Source organism: Nomascus leucogenys, chromosome 6 (assembly GCF_006542625.1).
Source record: "Nomascus leucogenys isolate Asia chromosome 6, Asia_NLE_v1, whole genome shotgun sequence".
NCBI classification, from domain to species: domain Eukaryota; kingdom Metazoa; phylum Chordata; class Mammalia; order Primates; family Hylobatidae; genus Nomascus; species Nomascus leucogenys.
The window spans coordinates 95,890,488-95,911,807 of record NC_044386.1 but is presented as its reverse complement, the minus strand read 5'-3'; the positions used below and the strand labels follow the sequence as shown (position 1 = coordinate 95,911,807).

At 36.9% G+C, this 21,320-nt stretch overlaps 1 protein-coding gene across 8 annotated transcripts in view; it reads left to right on the top strand.

Annotated features, from left to right (window-relative positions):
* The window catches only part of SCAPER (S-phase cyclin A associated protein in the ER), a 562,100-nt gene that overhangs the window by 434,763 nt on the left and 106,017 nt on the right, over positions 1–21,320 (top strand). The window lies entirely within an intron of this gene.

Genomic DNA, 21,320 nt, shown 5'->3' with positions numbered 1-21,320 from the left:
AGAATAGAGACTGGCAGACAAATTTATTAATAATTTGAAATTTTTGCATTGGATTCTTTTAAGTTCCAATATTTAATGGATAATAGACTTATAACACTTGCTAAGGTTACAGATTTACCTAGTTAGACTGGGGCTTTGGAATCAGTTGGATGCAAAGCCAAACCTCTAAAGCCACAGGAATTAGTACTGTAGAAAGGAAGAACGTTAGGAAAGCCTCAAAACCTCTCTTGCCAGGTTGAGTTAAAAGGGTCAATTTAAGAGGACTTTTTGATGGATATTTAGATTATTTTAGAAAAGAAAACTCCTCTGTTAGAAAGGGGAAAACTTGTTATATTGTTGAAATGGGAACAAGCAGCCAATTTTCACCTTAAATTTTACTTCAGTTTACAGATGTTGAAAGAGGTAAGCTCAGTGTAATAGCCAAAGGTTTAAGTATGTCAACTGCAGTCGCCAGGAGTTTCCTGGTGAAGTTTCTAAGCCCCTGAGGTATTGGCACAAAATAGCTCTCAAGCTGCAAGTTTATAACACAAGAGATTTATTTTTCAGAACTGATGTACTTTTACTCAGCACACAGTTCTAGTAACTCTTCCTTAAACTACAAGCTATTGCCTCTATCTGGTTAATTCCTATGCATTTTACAGTCCTTTACCAAGGCTTAATGTTACCTTCTTCATGAAATCTTCCCCAGCCTGACTCTTTCCCCAAATTCAGGTTAAGTATACTTCTTATGTGATCTTAAGCATTACATCTCTGATAGAATTGATCACATTGAACTGTATTTAACTATTGTCTTGTCAGTTTTCCCCACTAGCCATAAAATTGATGAGGACAGGAAGTAAGTTATCACTATCTCCAAGATTCTAACATATGACCTGGCACTTAGTAGATTCACTACATCATTGTATGTATGTGTGGGTGAATAAATGAATTTTGATACATCACAAGCTGAAAATCAGAAATGGAATTATGAAGCCCTTACAGTCAGACATATTGACATTGAGAGGGAATAGCAATAAGGGAAAGCAAACAAAAATACAGATCTGGAACTGTTGCGCAGTACAATGGCTTTTTATAGTGATGATAATGAGTCATCAATCAAAGCCTACATGATATATGATTTTGTCTAAAAAATAAGGCATTAAAATACGAGTGAGATATTTTAGCAAAAAAAAAATTCTATCAGAAATATTTGAAAGGCTGCACAAGGAGAAAAGATAACATTTGTTGTATGGCCTTATATCCCAGGCATTTTAATATATTTGCTTCATTTAGTTTTAAAAACGGCCTCTTAAAGTCAGTATTACTATTCCATTTCACAGATGAGGAAACTTGGGTCCCAGAGAGGTTGACTTGCCCAAGGCTACATAGGTATTAAGTCAGAAAGCCAAGAATCAGACCTAGGTGTATCAAACCCAAGTTGGGGGACATTCTGCACAATAACTGACTAATATTTTTCAAAAACATCAATATCATAAAAGACAAGGAAAAAGTGAGGAACTGTCACAGAAGGGGAGAGACTAAGGAGACATAACAATTAAATGTAATGTATGATCCTGGACCAGAAAAATGACATCAATGGGAAAACTTGGAAATTCAAGTAAGATCTATAGAATAGTCTGTTTTATTGGCTCAATGTTAATTTCCTCCTTTCCATTATTATACTATGTTTTTGTAGGATGTTTAACAGTAAGGGACACTGGGTTAAAGGAATGCTCTATTTTTGCAACATATTTGTTTACTTAAAATTATTTCAAAACAAGAATGAAAAAAAAAACTTCATGCTCTCCTATCATTTCATACTGCGTCATCTGGAAGAATTTACTCCATGAAGCTTATTCTATGTTGGTGGTGGAAGAAGAGACATTACTTTGAACAGAACAAGTAATGAAAGAGAATGGCATTTGAAATGTGAGGGAATGAACAAGAAGACTTAAAGAAAGAATCTTGGTTCTGCATATGTATAGATGTCATGTGTCATAATATAGATGACATATTGTCTTAGTCCAGGCTGCTATTACAAAATACCATACACTGGGTGGCTTATAAACAACAGTAATTTATTTCTCACATTCTGTAGTCTGGAAGTTCAAGATCAAAGTACCACCACAGGTTATGGTGAGGGCCCTCTTCCAGGTTGCAAACTGCTGACTTGTCACTTTATCCCCAGGTGGTGAAAAGAGTGCAAGCTAATTCTCTGGCCTCTTTTTATAAGGACACTAATCCCATTCATGAGGATTCCATTCTTATGACCAAATTACCTCCCACAGGCCCTGTCTCCAGATATCATCACATTAAGCATTATATTCCAACATGTGAATTTGGGACGGACACAGGATTCGGACCCTAGTACATACAGTAAATGATATGATGGCAGCCTGTATAGAGTACTATGGGAGCACAGAGAAAGATATTCAGTGATCCTCCCTGGGACATCACAAAAGAGGGACATTTGAGTTAGTTCTCAGCTCCTCATAATAGCTCTCATTTATTAAGTACCAACCGTGGGCCTGGAGCTGGTGGGTACCTTGATCATTTTCTTCTTCTTTGAAAGCCCTAGTTCCCTTTGCATAATAAAGCCCTAGTTCCCTTTGAATAACCTTCGTTGTAACCCAAGGTTTCTTGACCTCAGAAAAGCTTTTAATCTCTCAATGGATTTGACCACATTCTATGTTTATTCTGCCCATGAATTTTGCTCAGTTTGGAACTGGGATCCTGGGACATTAGTTTGCCAAACACATTTTATCCTTTTTTTTCTTATACATGGCACTTTCTGAGTTTTTTCATTCCTTTTGGGCTCTTTATTTTATCGCTGTCAATTTTACTGTTGCTGTGACTGGGTTTGTGGCAGTGAGTAAAGGAGGATGTGTTTCCTGGTTTGGGGTGGTTGGTGATGGTGATTTTTATGTTTCTGAAATTCACTTGAGTGTATTTTCATTTTTCTTGCTAACTGGTTTTAATGTACATGTAACTGAAATATGGACCACTGACTTATTAGTATCCTTTAAATAAGGGATTAAAAAATAGTTGTCAATACATTTTCCAACAAGAATAGAAAAAAGCATAAAAGAAGCTAATTAATTGTGATCTGGTGTTATTTATAAGACAACTGATTATCATCAGGTACTATTGTCTTTCTGGTTATGTTTAGCAAACCCAGATGGTTTAGGAGACATTTTTCTTCTAGCCACTTGGAGTTTGTTTTGGTACTCTTGTATTTCATTTTAATTACTATTTCCAAAGCATTGTACAGATGCCTGGATTACAGAGGTGAATTGGACACAGTTCCATCACTCTAGAAGTCCACAGTTAAGGAAGGAAGAAATTGCATATGCAAATATTAATGACTATAGGAAGCTATGAGAAGTTCTATAATGTTATCAGAGCTACAACATAGCTCAGACAACCTAATAGAGTACCTAGCACATAATAGGTGCTTGTGCAGTATTTGATGAATGAATGAATACATTCTGACTTGGGGAATTGGGAAGATTTGGGGGAAGAAGTTTAATTTGATCATACCTTGAATACTTTGAACCCAGGAGTTCAAAGCTACAGTAGGCCATGATTGTGCCACTGCGCTCTAGTCTCGGCAACAGAGTGAGATCCTGTCTTAAAACAAAACAAAAAAAAAAAGACACCCCACCTCTCAGCTTCTCCTCTGGGAGGGAGAGAGAAGAGTGGAGCATGTGTACAATATCCCAGCTTTTTGGAAGGCTGCCTGAGAGACTGCTATCTGTCTTGCCTGACTTGGGGCTAGCATACTTTGGATACTGCTGAGAACAACAAAGAACAGGGAGGCTTGCTGCCATAAAACTAGAGAACGTGCAATGTGTATTAGTCTGTTTTCACACTGCTATAAAGAACCCCGTGAGACTGGGTAATTTATAAAGAAAAGAGGTTTAATTGACTCACAGTTCTGTAGGCTATACAGTCCTTGAGAAACTTACAATCATGGCAGAAGATGAAGGGGAAGCAGGTACATTTTACATGGCTGGAGAAGGAGGAGGAGAGTGAAGGAGGAGATGCTGCACACTTTTAAACAACCAATCTTGTGAAAACTCACTATCACAAGAACAGCAAGGGGGAAATCTGCCCCCATGATCCAGTCACCTCCCACCAGGCCCTTCCTCCAACATTGAAGGTTAGAATTCAACATGACATCTGGGCATGGATGCAAATCCAAACCATATCACAGTGCTAAAGACAGATACCAGAGGAAGGAAGAGATTATGATCACTTGAATAAGAAAGCAGCAAGCATCTCTAGTTGAGAAATTGCATACATCGGCCTAGAGAAGTTGTATCCCCCCCCCAAAGTTTTCAGAGGCCCCCCAGAACCTGTAGCTGAGCTCATTAGTGAGGGTTTTCCATACTACAAAAGCAGTTCATAAAGACTGGAAGAAGTGGCTTTTTTTGTCAAGTGCACAGATCCCAACAAAGCTTTCAAGACGTAGAAGCAACAGGGAAACATGGCCCGAAGAAAGGAGCAAAATAAATCTTCACAAACCAATCCTAAAGAAACAAAGACATGAATTACCTGACAAAGAATTGAAAATGGCCCTCATAAAGATGCTCTATGAGCTCAAGGTAACAATGCATGAGCAAAATGAGAATATCAACAAAGAGGCAGAAAATAAAAAAAAAAAAGGAACCAACCAATTTTGGAACTGAAGAATACAATAACTACACTGAAAAATTCACAATAGGGGTTCAACAGCAGACTCAGTCAAGCAGAAGAAAGAAACAGCAAACTCAAGACAAGTTATTTGACATTATCCACCCAGAGGAACAAAAAGAAAAAGAATGAGAAAGAGTGATGAAAGCCTAAGGGATTTGTGGCATACCATCAAGCCAACCCATATACAGATTATGGAAAGTTCACAAGAAGAAGAGAGAAAGGAATGGGCAGAAAGTTTACTTAAATAATGACCCAAAACTTCCCAAATCTGGGAAAGAAAATGGACGTCCAGATTCAAGAAGACTAAAGGACCCCAAATTCTTTATGTTGATCTTTCAACATAAAGAAACACACACCAAGACACATTATAATAAAATTATCAAACTCTCAAAGACAGTAAGAGAATTTTGAAAACAAGAAAAAAGTGACTTGTCGTGTACTAGGGAACACACATCAGACTATCAACATATTTCTCAGCAGAAACCCTGCAGGCCAGAAGGGAGTGGAGGGATATATTCAAAGTGCCAATTAACTGATCTTTGACAAGATTGCCAGGAATACACAGCAGGAAAAAGATAGTCTTCAATAAATTGTGTTGGGAAAACTGGATATCCACATGCGAAAGAATGATATTGGACCCTTATCTTAACACCATACACAAAAATAAACTCAACACTGATTAAACACTTAAATGTAAGACTTGAACTAAAAAAAAACTCCAAATTAAAACATAGGGGAAAACCTTCGTAACATTGATCTTGACTGTGATTTATTGCATATGACAAGCAGGGGCAACAAAAGCCAAAAATGGATAAATGAGATTACATTAAACTAAAAAGCTTCCACATCAGAGGACACAACAGTGCAGAAAGGCAATGTACAGAATGAAAGAAAATATTTGTAAACCATATGTCTGATAAAGGGTGCTGTGGGCTGAATGTTTGTGTCCCCAGAATTCATATGTTGAAACCTAATCACCACTGTGATGGAATTAGGAGGAGGAGCCTTTGAAAGGTGATTCCATCATGAGGGCAAAGCCCTCATGAATACGATCAGAACCCTTATAAAAGATGCCCCAGAAAGCTGCCTTGCCCCTTCTGTCAGGTGAGGTCACAGCTGGAAAGCGCCTTCTATGAACCAGAAAGCACCACTTCTGCCAGCATCTTGATCTCAGGACTTCCTAACTTCCTGAACTGTGAGAAATAAATTTCTGTTTGTTGTTTATAACAGTATTTTGTTACAGCAGCTCAAATGGAATAAGTCAGAAGTTAATATCCAAAATATATGAAGAACTACAACTCAATAGCAAAAATATATGATAATCAATTAAAAATGAGCAAAGGGCTTAAATAGACATTTCTTCAAAGAAAATATACAGTTGAACAACAGATATATGAAAAGATGACCAAAATCACTAATCACTGTGAAAATGCAAATCAAAACCACAATGAGATATCACCTCATACCTGTTAAGATGGCTGTTATAAAACAAATCAGAAAATAAGTATTGGTAGGAGTGTGGTGAAATTGCAAATGTTGTGCACTTTTGGTGCAGCCACTAAGGAAAAAAGTATGGAAGTTCCTCAAAAAAATTAAAAACAGAACTACCATATGATTCATCAATCCTGCTTCTGGGTATTTATTCAAAATAATTAAAATTGGGGTCTTGAATAGATATCTGCACTGCCATGTTCACCTCAGCATTATTCACAAGAGGCAAGAGGTGGAAATACCTAAATATTCATCAACAAATGAGTGGATAAAGAAAATGTGGCATATACAATTGACTCTTAAACAACACAAGTTTGAACTGCATAGGTCTATTTATGCATAGTTTTTTTTTCAAGCAAACATGGATCAAAAATGCAGTCTCCATGGGATACAAAACCCACACATATGTAGGACTGACTTTTCATATATGCAGCTTCCACAGAGCTGACTGCAGGACTTGAGAATATGCAGATTTGGGTATACACAGGGAGCACTGAACCAATCCCCTGTGTATACTGAGGGACTACTGTACAAACAATGGAATATTAACCTTAAAAAAGAAGGGAATTCTGTCATATGCTATAATGTATAAACCTTGATGACGCTATAAGTGAAATAAGCCAGTTACAAAAACAGAAATACTGCATGATTCTATTTAAATGACATATCTAAAAGAATCAACCTCATAGAAACAAAGGGTGGTTGCCAGGGACCAAGGGGAGGGGGAAGCAGAGTTGTTTAATAGGTTTAGCGTTTCAGTCAAGTGAGATGAAAAAGTTCTAGAGATCCATTTTACAACAATGTAAATATAGTTAACAATATTGTAATATGCACCTAAAAATTGATAAAGAAAAGTTATATGTCTTTTTACAAAAAAAAAAAAGACCAGTGAAAGTACTACTGAGTGCTGTGAAAATAGATGGATAAGCTTTTAATGTTGGGCAAGATCTAAACAGTCCAATATACTGATGAGCAAATTGAGATGTGGAAAAGGATCACAGAGCTACCTAGTGGCAGAACCATGACCTGGACCCTGGTCTTCTGAGTCCCTGACCAGGACTTCCCTTCCTATAAGCTAAATTGATGTGTCCTCATTTTCTTAAGTTGAGAAATGAAACAAAGCAACAATTTTGTGACTTTAATTTTATAAGTTTAATAGTATTACTTTGGTAAGATATACTGAAAAAGCACTTAATTAAAAGATTTATAATTTCTTGATGTTTCATTGCATTTTAAAAGGCATTAAATATTTTATTAGCCATCTTATTTTTAATTCATAGTGACCTGTTCCTTATGAAATATTTAATGAATACACTGATAAATTGTGTGTATGTATTTTTGGGAGCCAAGGAGATTGTTAATTGAAAAGCGATGTACTAATCTTAAATAATTGATATGATACTGTTGAATCAGAGAGGCTGCTGGTGAGCTCTTCAGAAGGTGACAAGAAAGCCCTGGATACAAACAAAGGAAATCTAAGTGCAACCTTACAGCAAGGGGATTGTTTTTCACTTAGTCATGTGCAGAGCCATCCAGGTGCCTGTTGATTTTCATTACAGCAGCAAGGCCTGGAACTCTCCATTCGCCACATTGTTTCTTTATATTGAATTGCCAGAACATAGACTCCATAGTTAATTACATGGGAGCAAAAATCCCTCAACACTACAGGTAACAGTACTCTTCCAGTTGCATCTTGTTTCCTTCTTTCCTCACTATATAGTATGGTACTTGCTCAGCATATCTAGGACACGTTGCCTTTTCCTTCAACTAAAGTGTGAACTCTGTTTATGTCTCCTGTGCCATATGTCTTATTGACACAGAATTTCAAAACTGGAGAGGAGGTCTTCATAGTATGTAGTCTATTTCAGTCCACTTGTTTTATAGGTGAGGATAATGGACTTCAAAAGAGGAGAGGGATGGGAGATATGTGGGGTTGGATACTTGCCCAAGTTCTACAGCCTGTTACCACTATAACTGGGATGCAAATTCAGGTCTCCTAAATCCTAAGTTAACTTTCTATTATTTTACTTAACAGACTGCCCATTTTTAAAGTTGGTGGGAACAGTTAAGGGATGTTGTGTGTATGGAGCTTTACTCTCAAAGCTACATTCAGAATTCAGCTGATAAAAGAACATGGGCCATATCTTAACTCAGATTGCCTTTGTACTACATTCATATGAAATAGTATCCTCACCACCATTATCACTATCACCTAAAATAATTAAATGACTACTTGAGGGAGCAGCTGACACTTGTACCTTCATCAGTGTAAAAGATATGTCACACTGCTTACAAATACTGATAGATAAACAAAATTATTAAAGGTGTAAAAGGTTTCAGTAAAACAACAGTTTAATGCACATGTACAACATTAGAGAATATATATTCTCTATAAGCACATATGGAAGATTTATAAGAATTATTCACTAAGCCATAAGCAAGTATTATCAAATTTGAAAGAATCCACATCATAGAAGATGACCCAGTTCTGCTTCAGTTATGGATGAATAAGCTCCTATCGGACTGACCCTCCTGCAGACAACAAATCCTAAGCCAAAAGAACAAAGCTGGAGGCATCACGCTACCTGACTTCAAACTATACTACAAGGCTACAGTAGCCAAAACAGCATGGTACTGGTACCACAACAGAGACATAGATCAATGGAACAGAACAGAGCCCTCAGAAATGATACCGCATATCTACAACTATCTGATCTTTGACAAACCTGACAAAAACAAGAAATGGGGAAAGGATTCCCTATTTAATAAATGGTGCTGGGAAAACTGGCTAACCATATGTAGAAAGCTGAAACTGGATCCCTTCCTTACACCTTATACAAAAATTAATTCAAAATGGATTAAAGACTTAAATGTTAGACCTAAAACCATTAAAATCCTACAAGAAAACCTAGGCAGTACCATTCAGGACATAGGCGTGGGCAAGGACTTCATGTCTAAAACACCAAAAGCAATGGCAACAAAAGCCAAAATTGACAAATGGGATCTCATTAAACTAAAGAGCTTCTGCACAGCAAAAGAAACTACCATCAGAGTGAACAGACAACCTACAGAATGGGAGAAAATTTTTGCAACCTACTCATCTGACAAAGGGCTAATATCCAGAATCTACAATGAACTCAAACAAATTTACAAGAGAAAAACAAACAACCCCATCAAAAAGTGGGCAAAGGACATGAACAGACACTTCTCAAAAGAAGACATTTATGCAGCCAAAAAACACATGAAAAAATGCTCATCATCACTGGCCATCAGAGAAATGCAAATCAAAACCACAGTGAGCTACCATCTCACACCAGTTAGAATGGCCATCATTAAAAAGTCAGGAAACAACAGGTGCTGGAGAGGATGTGGAGAAATAGGAACACTTTTACACTGTTGGTGGGACTGTAAACTAGTTCAACCATTGTGGAAGTCAGTGTGGCGATTCCTCAGGGACCTAGAACTAGAAATACCATTTGACGCAGCCATCCCATTACTGGGTATATACCCAAAGGACTATAAATCATGCTGCTATAAAGACACATGCACACATATGTTTATTGCGGCACTGTTCACAATAGCAAAGAGTTGGAACCAACCCAAATGTCCAACAGCGATAGACTGGATTAAGAAAATGTGGCACATATAGGCCTGGCACGGTGACTCACGCTTGTAATCCCAGCACTTTGGGAGGCCGAGGCGGGTGGATCACGAGGTCAGGAGATCGAGACCACAGTGAAACCCCGTCTCTACTAAAAATACAAAAATTAGCCGGGCGTGGTGGCGGGCGCCTGTAGTCCCAGCTACTCGGAGAGGCTGAGGCAGGAGAATGGCCTGAACCTGGGAGGTGGAGCTTGCAGTGAGCCGAGACTGCGCCACTGCACTCCAGCCTGGGCGACAGAGCGAGACTCCGTCTCAAAAAAAAAAAAGAAAATGTGGCACATATACACCATGGAATACTATGCAGCCATAAAAAATGATGAGTTCATGTCCTTTGTAGGGACATGGATGAAGCTGGAAACCATCATTCTAAGTAAACTATCGCAAGGACAAAAAACCAAACACCGCATGTTCTCACTCATAGGTGGGAACTGAACAATGAGAACTCATGGACACAGGAAGGGGAACATCACACTCCGGGGACTGTTGTGGGGTGGGGGGAGGGGGGAGGGACAGCATTAGGAGATATATCTAATGCTAAATGACGAGTTAATGGGTGCAGCAAAACAACATGGCACATGGATACATATGTAACAAACCTGCACATTGTGCACATGTACCCTAAAACCTAAAGTATAATAATAAAAAAAAAGTATGTGAAAACAAATACCTGAAAGGTACTAAGGACCAATGAAAAGCAGATCCTGATGGGAATAGTCACTTGGAAGAAAGGAACAGCTTTGGGTAAGTTTCCTGGTTGTATGGCTTTCAGCATGAGGGCAGGCTACAGTTGGTGCCACATGGGCTGGCTAGAACTCAATAGAAAATCCACAATCTTTTTATCCTGAAGAACCAGAGGGCAGTCTACAGTTGGTGCCACATGGGCTGGCTAGAACTCAATAGAAAATCCACAATCTTTTTATCCTGAAGAACCAGAGGACAGAATTCAGGGCAAAGACAAGTGCTAGAATGTTAGGAGGATATTCAGGAGGAGAAAAGCTACAAAGGGGTATCCCCTAAGTATTTACAAATATCTGCATGATTCTGAATATACTGTACATGTATGAGACAACTCCATGTAACTCAGCTAAAGACAAAAGAACTAAACTGAGATTTGATCTGCTATTCACTAGTAGAGTTTTGCAGTTTGAGTCCAACAAAGTCAAATGGCTACTTTAAAAAGAATATATCAACACCTGTAAGAGAAATATAGCAGAATCCAGATTCTTCATGACATAGCATTCACAGTGTTTGGGATTTCTTGACATAAAGAGAAAGAAGATGTGCACTATTTTCAAGAGTTAAGGCAATTAACAGAGGCCAATCCCGAGATGACAAAGATGTTAGAATTACCAAACAAGGATATTAAAACAACTTTATGACTCAGCTCAATGACAGAAAGAAAAATGTGCTGATAATGAAGGATATGAAATATCGCAGAAGTAAAAACATAATAAAGAATCAAACAGAAATTTAAAAACTAGAAAATACAATACCTGAAATAAAAAACTTACTATATGAATTAATGAGAAAGAATGATGAAAAACAGAAAAATCACCATTAGGCAAAAACCAAAGTAGTAAATATTTCAGGAGAGAATCATCAATGGATGCAAAAATTAGTGGACATATGTATGATGAGAAAGAGGATATTTGCATAATCTCAAAATAATTTCCCACAAAATAATCTTTTTTGTAAAAAAAAAAGGGGGGGGGGAATAGTAACTTCACAGTGAAAACCTTAGTAGACATCACTGTAACCAAGTTATCAAAACTAACATCACTACTACTGATGTTGCTATGTCAACATCAGTACCCTCTGATGATAATACATGTTTACAAGTTCACAGCATCACTTCTGTGATATTCTTGCCAAAAGTGCATAACCACCATCAAATTATGAGAAAACATCAGACCAAAAATTAAGGGGCATTTTACAAAATAACTAACCAAAGCTATTTCAAAAATAAAGACTGAAAAACATATTAGAGGAGACTAAAGAGGTATGACAATTCATTGTGGAATCTTGGATTGGATCCTGGACTGAAAAAAAGAATATTAGTGGGGAAACTGGCAAAACTCTTATAAGGTCTGTAGATAAGTTCATTGTTTTGAGCCAGTGTTAATTTTCTGGTTTTGGTAATTGTGCTGTAGTTGTGTAGGATATTAACATTAAGGAAAGCTAGGAGAAGCCTAAAATTGCTTACCAAAAGTTTTAAATTTTTAAAAATTCAGTAGATGGGTTTAACAGCAGGTTGGAGATGGCAGAGGAAAGGGTCATTAAACTTGAAGTTACATCAATAGGAATTAATGTAGTCTGAAGAATGGAAAGAGAATTTAAAAGGGAACAGAGCTTAGAGACTTATGAGACAGTATCAAACAGTGTAACATACATATCACTGGATATCCAAAAGGAGAAGAGAGAGAATGAGACATGAACATTTTTTTGTAAAAAATAATGGCTAAAATATTTTCCAGTTTTAGCAAAAGACATAAATATGCAGATTCAAGAAGCTCAGAAAAGGAAGTTAAATTGTCCCCATTTGCAGATGGCATGATCTTATATTTAGAAAAACCAAGACTCCACCAAAAAACTCTTAGATCTGATAAATGAATTCAGTAAAGTTGCAGAATACAAAATCAACTTATAAAAATCAGTAACATTTCTATACACCAATGATGAAATAGCTGAAAAATTAAGAAGGCAATCCCTTCTATAATAGCTATAAAAATAAAATTCTTAGGAATAAATTTAGCCAAAAAGGTGACAGACATCTACAAGGAAAACTACAAAACACTGAGAAAGAAACTGATGAGGACCCAGGAGATATCCATGCTCATAGATCAGAATAATTAATGTAATAAAATGACTATACTACCTAAAGAAACCTACAGATTCAGTGCAATCCCTATCAAAATGCCAATTTCATTTTTCATAGAAACAGAAAAAAATCGTATATTACAAGGCCACAGTAACCAAAACAGCATAATGTTGGTATAAAAACAGCCATACAGATCGATGGAACAGAAAAGAGAACCCAGAAATAAATCCACTTATTTACAGCCATCTGATTTTTGACAGGATGCCAAGAACATACATTGGGGAATGGACACCCTCTTTAGTAAGTGGTGCTGGGAAAACTGGATAACCTCATGCAGAATAATGAGACTAGACCCCTATCTCTCACCATGTACAAAAATCAACCCAAAATGAATTACAGACCTAAACCAAAGTCTAAAATTATATAACTGCTAGAAGAAAACACAGGGGAAACTCTGCTGGACATTAGGCAAAGATTTTATAGCTAAGACCTCAGAAGTACAGGTAATAAAAATAGACAAATGGACTATATTAAACTAAAAACCTTCTACACAGCAAAGGAAACGATCGACAGAGTGAAGAGACAAACTGTTGAAAGGGAGAAAATATTTACAGACTATTCATCCAACAAGCAACTAATATCCAGAGTATACAACAGCAAAAAAAAAAAAAAACCCTAATAATTCCATTAAAAAGTGAGCAAAAGACGTGAATAGATATTTCACAGAAGACATACAGATAGCCAACAGGTATATGAAAAACTGCTGAACGTCGCTAATCATCAAGAGAATGCAAATCAAAACCACAATGAGATGTCATCTTACTCCAGTTAGAATATATATAGAATAATGTATATATGCAAACACACATAATGGAATACTACTTAGCCATAGAAAAGAATGACATCCTGTCATTTGCAAAAACCTAGATGGAACTGGAAGTCGTTATGTCAAGTGAAATAAGCGAGGCACAAAAAGACAAATACCACATGTTCTGACTCATGTGGGAGCTAAAAAAAGTTTAATTCAGCCAGGCACAGTGGCTCATTCCTGCAAGCCCAGCAATTTGGAAGGCCGAGGCAGGAGGGTCACTTGAGCCCAGGAGTTTTGAGACCAGCCTTGGCAACATAGTAAGACTCCATCTCTACAAAAAATAAAAAAGAATTTGCCAGGCGTGGTGGCACATGCCTGTAGTCCCAGCTACCTGGGAGGCTGAGATGAGAGGATTGCTTGAGCCCAGGAGGTCAAGGCTGCAGTGAGCCTTGATTATGCCACTGCATCCCAGCTTGGGCAACAGAATGAAACCTTGTCTCAAAAAGTAAATAAATAAATAAGTTGATCCTATGGAGATAAGAGAGTAGAAAGCTAGTTATTATTAGAGGCCTGGAAAGGGTGTATGGTGATGGGCAGATAAAGAGAGATTGGTTAATGGATACAAACATACAGTTAAATAGAAGGAATAAGTTCCAGTGTTCAATAGCAGAGTAGGGTGACTGTAGTTTACAACAATGTATTGTATATTTCAAAATAGCTGGAAGACAGGTCGTGAAATGTTCCCAGCACCTAGAAATGATAAATACTTGAGGTAATAGATGCCCTAAATATCCTGACTTGATCATTACACATGACCAAAATACCACATGTACTCCATGAAATATACAAATATTATATATTGGTTTTTTAAAGCTAGAAACAAAAGAGAAGCTCAGAAACTCCAAAAAGGCTAAATACAAAGAAAATCAAGCTAGGCAAATCATAGTCAAACTGCTAAAAGTGTGTGTGTATATATGTGTGTATATATATGTGTATGTGTGTGTATGTTTGTATTTGTGGATATATATATGTGTGTGTGTGTATATATACACTTTCAAAATATTCTCTATATATATATGATTTTCTCTCTCTACATGTATAATTTTTCTCTTTTTCCCTTTATATACACGCACACACACACACAATGGAGTATGTGGAGTCTGTATGTGTGGGTGTATATGTGTGCGTGTATATATATCTATAAGGAGAATATATAGTGAGAGAATATATAAAGAGAGTATCTTGAAAGTAGACAAATTTCATATAGGTAAATAATTCATATGATGGCTTCTTAGCAGAGGCCAGAAGACAGTGAGCATCTTTAGAGTGCTTAAAGAAGAAACAAACATCAATCTGGAATTCTATATCCGTCAAAATATCCTTCAAGAATAAATGTGAAATAAATACATTTTCATATTAAATACATGTATACCTCAGAGAATTTGTTGACAGCAGACCTGCACTACTAGAAATGCTAAAGGAAGTTCTTCAGGCTGAAGGGAAATGATACCCAGTGAAAATTTCTATCTTCAGGAAATGATAAAGAGCAGTGGAAACGGACTCTATATTTATTTTAAAATTTTAAAAAATACATGTGATAGTTAAATTTTACTTTAAATTTTTACTTTAAAAGTTAAATTTTACTTCAAAAGTTAAATTTTTCATTTCGTTCTGTGAGGTTATGACATATGTAAAGTGTACTGCATATTATTATAATATGGAGAATGGGAAGGACAGAAAATGAACCCATGAGCTTACAAGCTTTTTACACTTTACACATAGTGCTACAATACCAGCTTAAGGAGACTGTGAGAAGTTAAGGTTGTGTATTGTAACTCCTTCAAGCAACCACTAGCAAAATAACTTAGAAGCCAATGGTAAATTAAAATAGGATTCTAAAATGTATTCAAATATTCCAAAAGAAGAAACGAAAAGAGGAATTAGAGAATAAAACACAGAGGGGACAAACAGAAAAGAAATAATAAAACAGTAGACCTAAACCCAGTGTGTCAATAATTAAATGTGTAAAGCCAGCTGGGCATGGTGGCTCATGCCTATAATCCCAGCTCTGTGGGAGGCCGAGGCCGACGGATCACAAGGTCAGGAGATTGAGACCATCCTGGCTAATACAGTGAAACCCATCTCTACTAAAAATACAAAAAAATTAGCTGGGCATGGTGGCAGGCACCCGTAGTCCCAGCTACTTGGGAGGCCGAGGCAGGAGAATCGCTTGAACCTGGGAGGCGGAGGTTGCAGTGAGCCGAGATTGTGCCACTGCACTCCAGCCTGGGTGACCGAGCAAGACTCTGTCTAAAAAAAAAAAAAAAAAGTGTGTAAAGCCCTCCGGTTACAAGGCAGAAATCATTGGAATGGATAAAAAGACCTAACCATGTGCTCTATCTACATGAAATGCATTTAAAATATAAAGACCAAACCCATATAAATACAGGTTGAAATTGGATAAAAAGACATACATAGTAAGCGTTAAGAAGTAGCTGTATTAATATCAAAGTAGAATTTAATATCACTGTATTAGTAGATGCAAAGAGGCATTGCCTATTAATAGAATATCAAATCCACGGGAAGATATAACAGTCATAAATGTGCATACTACAAAATACACGAAGCAAAAATTGACAGAATATAAGGGAGAAAGAAACAATTTCCATATGAGAATTTCCATTCTCGGAGATGGACAATTTAACAGACCTCTTTCAGCAACTGATAAAATAACTGGACCAAAAAAATCAGTAAAGATATACATGATATGAACAATACCATTATCAATCACTTTGACCTAATTGATATTTATAGATCACTGCACCTAGCAACTGTAGAATACACACATTCTTTCCGAGCATACTGAGGATGTTCAAGATACACTATATGCTGGACCATAAGACAGTTTTAATACATTTAAAGAGCTTGAAATCATGGAAAATATGTTCTCTGAAGACAGTGGGATGAAGTTAGAACTCAGTATTATGTATCTACAAATTCACAAAGAAATGAGAAAATATTTTGAACTGAGAAGTATTTTCAATGAACATATAGCATCAGGAAACAACAGATGCTGGCGAGGATGTGGAGAAATAGGAATGCTTTTACACTGTAGGTGGGAGTGTAAATTATTTCAACCATTGTGGAAGAAAGTGTGGCAATTCCTCAAGGATCTAGAACCAGAAATACCATTTGACCCAGCAATCCCATCACTTGGGTATATACCCAAAGGATTATAAATCATTCTACTATAAAGACACATGCACACGTGTGTTTATTGCAGCACTATTTACAATAGCAAAGACTTGGAACCAACCCATATGCTCATCAATGATAGACTGGATAAAGAAAATGTGGCACATATACACCATGGAATACTACGCAGCCATAAAACAGAATTCTGAGTTCATGTCCTTTGCAGGGACATGGATGAAGCTGGAAACCATCATCTTCAGCAAACTAAGAGAAAACCAAACACCGCATGTTCTCACTCATAAGTGGGAGTTGAACAGTGAGATTACGTGGACACAGGGAGGGGAGCGTCACACACCAGGGCCTGTCAGGGGTTGGGGGGCAAAGGAAGGGAGAGCATTAGGACAAATACCTAATGCATGTGGGCTTAAAACCTTGATGATGGGTTGATAGGTGCAGCAAACCACCATGGCACATGTATACCTATGTAACCTGCACGTTCAGCACATGTATCCCAGAACTTAAAGTAAAATAAAAAATAAAATTTAAAAAAGTTAAAAAATACTAGGCGTGGTGGTGTACACCTATAATTCCACCTTCTTAGAAGGCTGAGATAGAATTGGTTGAGCACAAGAGTTCAAAGCTGTGGTGCATCATGATAACACCTGTGAATAGCCACTGCTTTCCAGCCTAGGCAACATAGCGAGACCCCAGCTCTTTAAAAAAAACAATGCTTACAGGAAAGTTTATACCTTTAAATAAAAGTATTATACAATTAGTGCGTTCTGAATATAATGCAGTTAAGGTAGAAACCAATGAAGATAAAGATCCATATATACATTTAGAAATTTAGAGATTCCCATAATAAACTCAAGAGCGATAGAGTAAATTACAAGTTTTTAAAACCTAAAATGGAAAAATAGTGAAATCAAAACATCGAGTTGTACACCTGAAGTATATACAATTTTTATTTGTCAACTGTACCCCAGTAAAGCTGGAGGAACGGAAATAACAATGAAAATACTGCATATCAAAATGTTTGGGATGCAGTTAAAGCAAAACCATTGAAAAAGGTGTAAGCTTAAATACTTAGGCTTCATAAATTAGAATTGATCAAGAAGAAAGAAGAGGCACAAATAATGAATAAAATGGGAAATTTAACTACAGGTTGAGGAAGAATTAAAAAGTTAAGAAAATACTTTGAACAGCTTTATACCAGTGCATTTGAAAGCTTTAACGAATTTAAATTCCTAGAAAAACATAACTCACCAGACCAACTCAAGAAGAAATAGAAAGCCTGAATAATTTTTTAACCATTAAATAAATTATTTAAAATCTATCCATAAAAAAAAAGCACCAGGCCTAGATAATGCTACGGCCAACTTCCAGCAAACGTTCCAGGAACAAGATCATTTCAATATTAAATTATACCAGGAAGATAAAATGTGTGATTTCTTCACAGTTCATTTTTTTGAGACCACTATAACCTTGGTAACAAAACCAGACAAGGGTGGTGCAAGAAAAAAAATTACAAGCCAGTCTCTCTCATGAACCAAGATGTCAAAATTCTAAAAATATTAGTAAATTCAATGAATTATAAAAATGAGATATTTTTACGAAGTGTGAAAGCAAGCAAAACTAAATGTTATTTTTTTTATTATTATTGTACTTTAAGTTTTAGGGTACATGTGCACAATGTGCAGGTTTGTTACATATGTATCTATTCTTTAGGGACACATCTATGTAATAAAACCTTTGTTTAAGCAAGGGAATGATAAACACAAAATCATGATAATGGTTACTAGGTTAGGGAGATGGGGAATGAGATAGTAGAAGAGCCAAAAAGAAATTAAATGTATTGATATTATTCCCGTTAAATTATTTAAATTTTACTTAAAAAATTAAAGCCACAGTTGTAGTCTTCTTGGAATTTATGATCAGTGGATAGCCCAAACAAGTGGTCAAATACAGTATATCTTAAGGATTATGATGAGTCAGGACAGTGCTGATTTTCAGGGGTCAGAGAAAAGTTCCTAGAGAAAGTAATATCTAAACTGAGACCTGAAGGATAAGTAGTAATGTGATCATCTAAGAAAACAATGAGAAAAAAAAAAAATCCTTAGCAAAATTTATAACCCAAGTGAAAGGAAGGGGGATGAGTGCTAAGTGGTGAGAGCTCTAGCTGGTGACATAAGTAGGGATCCGCTAGTGAAGGATACTAAGTCAGTGATAATAGGACATAGCCTTTAGCTCTTGCCCTACAGATGCTTGCTTGTCTCTCAGGTTTCAAATATGAGGAAAGAATGTACTTACTGTCCTACTACATATTGAAAAATAATGCCCTGTATTTTAAATAGACACAAATGATACCTAATTTGTCAGTTTAAGCAGGAAGACCTGTATCTCGGATCATTCTCCAAGTATCTTTCTGCCACTTCTTACCAGTGAGAGAGAAATATTTATCTTGTTTATGAAATACTTATGCCATACCCATTTCCCAAGAAGAATGAACGTTTGTTGAGAAACAGGATATTTGCCTAACTTAAAAGTATAGTATATTCCTGAAAAATTGTTATTAGTTGCAAAGTAAAAGAGTAACTTTCCAGTGAAAAAACCTAGCACACAGCACCTTACCAAATGATCAAAGTAAACAGTATCAGTTATGCACAACTCAGAACTGTCTGCTACCTGATAGGCTGCAATGAAAATAACACAGCATCGCTTCTGTAATATTTCTGCCAAAGATAATATAATCTGAATCTAATTATGAGGAAACATCCTACATACCTAAATTTTAGGACATTCTTCAAAATAACCTGTAATCTTCAAAAGTCTGAAAATCATGAAAGTTCAAGGAGTCACTGAGGAGTTTTCTACACTGGTAGTGATAAGAGACCTGACAACTAATTAGAACACGATTCTGAACCAGATCCTTTTGCTATAGACGACATTAATGGGACAATTGGCAAATTTTGAATGGGCTCTGAGGTTTAGATGGTGACAAAGAATCAGTGTTAATTTCCTGACTGATGAATATATTGTAATGTAGGAGAATGTCCATTCATTGGAAATACACAAAAGTATTTAGTGGTGATGGGGCATCATGTGAGTATCCTCACAAGGTTCAGGGGAAAAGGTCATCTTAGCTGGGTTCGGTAGCTCTCATCTGTAATCCCAGCAACTCAGGAGGCTGAGGCAGGAGGATCGCTGGAGGCCAGCAGTTTGAGACCAGCCTGGGCAACATAGCAAGACCCCATCGCTACAAACATTTTTTAAAAATTTAGCTGGGTGTGGTGGCACACACCTGTAATCCCAGCCACTCACTGGGCTGAGGTAGAAGGATCACTTGGGCCCAAGAGTTTGAGGTTGCAGTGGGCTATAATTGCACCAGCGCATTCTACCCTGGGGAACTCTATCTCTAAAAAAAAAAAAAAAAAAGTTCTTTGAACTATACTTGCAGTTATTCTAATATTTGGGGCTATATGCACACAAATATTTTAATAAAATACAAAAATAAAAGTTTTGGAAACCTGGAATGAGTTTATAAGAGTTTTTTGATTTCCATCAGCTACATACATTGACCTCAATAGCTGAAACACAGAATAACTTAAAACTAGGGCTTATTTCTTGGAGCTGAAATATGGCCTTCAACTTAAAATGTTTTCCTTATGGGAAAATGATTGTTCTTATGAAAGGAATGTGAAGCTTTCATAGTAGACTGTTTAGCTATATTATTGAAACACCTTTAAAATCCTTGCAGAGGAATTTTTTTTTTTTTTTTTTGAGACGGAGTCTCGCTCTGTTGCCCAGGCTGGAGTGCAGTGGCGTGATTTTGGCTCACTGCAATGTCGGCCTCCCGGGTTCACGCCATTCTCCTGCCTCAGCCTCCCGAGTAGCTGGGAATATAGACGCCAACCACCACACCCGGTTAATTTTTTTTGTATTTTTAGTAGAGATGGGGTTTCACCATGTTAGCCAGGATGGTCTCGATCTCCTGACCTCATGATCCGCCCACCTTGGCCTCCCAAAGTGCTGGGATTACAGGTGTGAGCCACCGTGCCTGTCCTGCAGAGGAATTTTTAAAACACCTAACTCATACTATGAAAATTCCTCGAAGGGGATGACAGCTATTCAGTGTATACTTTGTGCCAATTTGAACAAAATGCTGATGTCATTTAATATGAAGATTTAGGAAAATGGGCAATCCCAGTAGCCAGGTGGGAAACCCACAGCATCCCAGGTATCTTGTGGAGAATATTCACAGTATAGCTGCAGGGAAGACTACTACAACTGAAAGGCACAAAGGCCAGGATCAGCAATGCAACGGAATAGTTCTGTTCCTTTGTGTCTAACAAGCCTGGAAATATAAGACTTGGTAACTGCTGTTTTGAAAGACTGAGAACAGAATGTTGAAATTAAGAAACCTAACAAGGATAAGATTCATACAATACACATGTGTACATATACTTAGAAAGCAGAGAGATGAGAGAAAATGGAAGAGTGGGACTAAAAGGAAGACAATAGTAGGAACTAGAAGAAGAATGAGACAGAGAGAAGAGGAGGTTAAGGAAGGAGATAAAATGAAGAGGAAAAGAGAATAGCAGTGGATCAGGTGTGGGGATATGTTTAGAAATTAGAATGGCAAATACAGAGAAACCCTGATTAGAC